We start from the raw sequence: 4,484 nt of genomic DNA, 5'->3' as shown, positions 1-4,484 counted from the left end.
CACAGTGATCCATGCCCTGGTTATCAAAATGCTCCATGTCCCTTGTCATCAAAATTCTCCACGTCCTTGTCATCACAATGCTACATGACACTTCTCATCAAAATGTTACATGCTCTTGTCATCACAATTCTCCATTCTCTTGATATTGCAATGCTCCATGCACTTGTCATCACAATGCTCCATGCCCTTGTCATCACAATGCTCCATGCCTTTGTCATCACATTGCTCCATGAACCCTGTCATCACATTGCTCCCTGACACCTGTCATCACTATGATTCTATCCCCTTGTCATTACAGTGCTCCATGATGCTCGACATCACAATTACCCAAGGTCTTCTCATCACAATGCTCCACGGTTTTGCCATCACCATGCTCCATGCCTTGTCATCTCAAAGCTCAATGTCCCTTGTCCTCACAATTCTCCATGTCCTTCTCATTACAGTGCTCCATGGCACTTCACATCACAATGTTATATGCTCTTGTCATCACAATACTCCATGCACTTGTCATCTCAAATCTCAATGTCCCTTGTCCTCACAATTCTCCATGTCCTTCTCATTACAGTGCTCCATGGCACTTCACATCACAATGTTATATGCTCTTGTCATCACAATACTCCATGCACTTGTCATCGCAATGCTCCATGACCCCTGTCATAGGAAGCTCCATGCGCTTTCATCAAAATGTTTCACGAATAGGACATTAAAATTCTCAATGGCCCTTGATATCACAATGCTCCATGCCCTTGTCATCACAATGCTCCTTTACTTTGTCACAAGAATCCTCCATAAAAATTGGCATCACAATGCTCCCTGTTATTGTCATCAAACTGGAACATGACATATTTCATCACAATGCTCCCTGACACCTTTCTTCACAATAATCCATGACATTGTCATCACAGTGCTCCATGATCTTCTCATCAAAATGTGTCATGCCCATACTTATCACAATAATCCAAGAAACTTGTCAGAACAATGCTCCATGCCACTTTTCATCACAATGCTCCATGAACGCTGTCATCCAAATGCACCATGCCCATCATCATAATGCTTCATGCTATTGTCATCACAATGAAATCTAAATGATCCATGACATCTGTCATCACAATTTTGCAAACCCTTGTGATCAAAATGTCCCATAACACTTGTCATCACAATGCCACATGACACTGGTCAGCACAGTTATCCATGGTCTTCTCATCATAAGGCACCATGACTTTTGTCAGCACAATGCTCAATACTCTTGTCAACACAATACACTCTGACTACTGACCTCAGTATGCACCGTGCACTCTTTCATGACAAGGCTCCATGGCATATTCATCACAATGCACCATGGCGTTTTCATCACAATACATCATGCCATTGTCATCAAAATACTCCACAAGCTTGTCATCAGAATGCTCCATGACCATTGTCATCACAATTCTCCATGCACTTGTCAGAACAATGCTCCCTGACCCTTATCATCACAATGCTCCAAGCCATTGTCATCACAATGGGCCATTACATATTTCATCACAATGCTACCTGACACGTGTCTTTACAATACTGCATGACCTGGTCATCACAATGCTCCATGCCATTTTCATCACAATGCGCCGTTCCAACTGTCATCACAATAATCCATGAAACTTATTAGAGCAATGTTCCATGCCCTTGTCATCACAGTGCTCCATGCCCTTGTTATCACAATGCTCCATGACCCCTGTCATCACAATGCTCCGTGACTCCAGTCATCACAGTGCTTCATGAATTTTGTCATCAAAATGGTCCATGCCCTCGTCATCAACAGTCTCTGTGACCTTTTTAACCACAATGCTCCATGAATTTTTCATCACAATGCTCTTTGACCCTTTTCATCACAGTGCTCCATGCGCTTGTCAGAACAATGCTCCATGACACATGTCATCACAATGCACCATGCGCTTGTCATCACAGTGCTCGACAATCTTTTCATCACAATGCTCCTTAAAATTTGTCATCACAATGCTCCATGCACTTCTCATCAAAATGCTCTCTCACCACTGATATCACAATTCTACATCACTATTTGTCACAATACTCCCTCACCCCTGTCATCACAATGTTCCATGACTTCTGTCATCACAATGCTTCATGCACTTATCATCACAATGTTCGATGACCCCTGACATCACAGTGTTCCATAACACATGTCATCAAAATGTTCCATGACACTTTTCATCAAATTGCTCCATGACCCTGTCATCAGAATGCTCCCTGCCCTTCTCATCACAATGCACAACGCCCTTGCCATCTAAATGCTCCATGACATTTGTCATCACAAAGATCCATGACCCTTGGCATCACAATTCTCCATGTCATTGTCATCACAATGCTCCATGAACGCTCTCATCACATTGCTCCATGCCATTGTCTTCACATAGCTCCATGACACATGTCATCAGAATGCTTCATGGCCTTCTCATCACAATGCTCCATGCCCTTGCCATCACAAACCTCAATGACACATGCCATCAGAATGCTCCTTGGTCTTCTCCTCACAATGCTCCATGCCCTTGTCATCACAATGTGCCAAGACCCCTCTAATCACAAGGCTCCTTGCCCCTTTTCATCAGTATGCTCCATGAGACTTGTCATCACAAGGCTCCGTGGTTTTGCCATCACAATACTCCAGGACCTTGTCATCACAATGCTTCTCGACCTTGTCATGAAAAGTTTCAATGGCCCTTGTCATCATAATGCTCCAAGCCCTAATCATCGAAATGCTCCATTATAGTTGTCATCACAATTCTCCATTATATTTTGCATCACAATGCTCCATGCCACTGTAATCGCAATGGACCCTGACATATGTCATCACAATGCTCCCTGACACCTGTCTTCACAATACTCCATGACGTTCTCATCAAAATGCTCCAGGCCCTGGTCATCACAATGCACCATGCCCAATGTCATCACAATAATCTATGAAACTTGTCAGACCAATGCTCCATGCCCCTGTCATCACAGTGCTCCATGCCCTTGTCATCACAAAGCTACATGACCCCTGTCTTCACAATGCTCCCTGACTCCAGTCATCACAATGTTTCATAACGTTTGTCATCACAATGGTCCATGCCCGCGTCATCACAGGGCTCTGTGACCTTTGTAACCACAATGCTCCCTGAAATTTTCATCACAATTCTCTGTGACCCTTGTCATCATAATGCTCCATGTATTTTTCAGAACAATTCTCCATGACCATAGACATGACAGTGTGCCACGTGCATTTCATCACAACGGTCCACAACATTGTCACTGCAATGCTCCCTAAACCTTGTAATCACAATGCTCCATGCACTTCTCATCAAAATGCTCTCTCACCAGAGATATCACAATGTTCCATCACTAGTCATCACAATACTCCCTCACCCCTGTAATCACAATGTTCCATTAACCTGTCATCACAATGCTACATCCCCTTATCAGCACAATGTTCCATGACCCCTGACATCAAAATGTTCCATAAACCCTGTCATCAAAATGCTCCATGACCCTTTTCATTCCAAAGCTCCAAGACCCCTGACATCCCAATGTTCTATAACCCCTGCCATCAAAATGTACCTTTACACTTTTCATCAAATTGCTGCATGACCCGGCCATCAATATGATCCCTGCCTTTCTCATCACAATGCACCATGCCCTTGTCATCAAAATGCTCCATGACTTGTCATCACAAAGCTCCATGACACTTGGCATCACAGTGCTCAATGTCATTGTCATCACAATGCTCCGTGAACGCTCTTATCACATTGCTCCATGCCCTTGTCATTACAAAGCTCCCTGATACTTGTCATCACAATGCTCGATGCCCTTCTCATCACAATGCTCCATGCCCTTGTCATTACAATCCTGCATGACCTATGTATCACAGTGTTCCGTGCCCTTGTCATCACAATGCTCCATGCCCACTCTCATCACAATAATCCATGAAATATTTCAGACCAATGTTCCATGCCCTTCTCATCAAAATCCTGCATTACACCTGTCATAACAATGCACCATGACCTTTGCCATCAAAATGTTCCACGGCCTAGTCATCACAAGGTTCCATGACACTTGTCATCACAATGCTTAAGACCACTGAAATCACAATGCTCCATGCCCTTGTCATCACAAAGCTCCATGACGCATGTCATCAGAATGTTCCATGGCCTTCTTATCACAATGCTCCATGCCCTTGTCATCACAATGTTACAAGACCCTTGTAATCACAATGCTCCCTGCCCCTTTTCATGTCAATGCTCCATGAACACTGTCATCACAATGCACCATGCCCATCATCATAATGCTTCAGGCTATTGTCATCACAATGAAATCAATATTCTCCATGACCTTTGTCATCATAATGCTCCAAACCCTTGTGATCACAATGTTCCATAACACTTATCATCACAACAACCCATGATGCTCATATTCACAATTATCCATGGTCTTCTCATCACAATGCTTCATGA

The sequence above is a fragment of the Mesoplodon mirus genome (assembly GCF_964341445.2).
Source record: "Mesoplodon mirus genome assembly, contig: HAP1_SCAFFOLD_74, whole genome shotgun sequence".
NCBI classification, from domain to species: Eukaryota; Metazoa; Chordata; class Mammalia; order Artiodactyla; family Ziphiidae; genus Mesoplodon; species Mesoplodon mirus.
The sequence above is the reverse complement of the archived record's forward strand: the minus strand, read 5'-3'. Positions refer to the sequence as shown.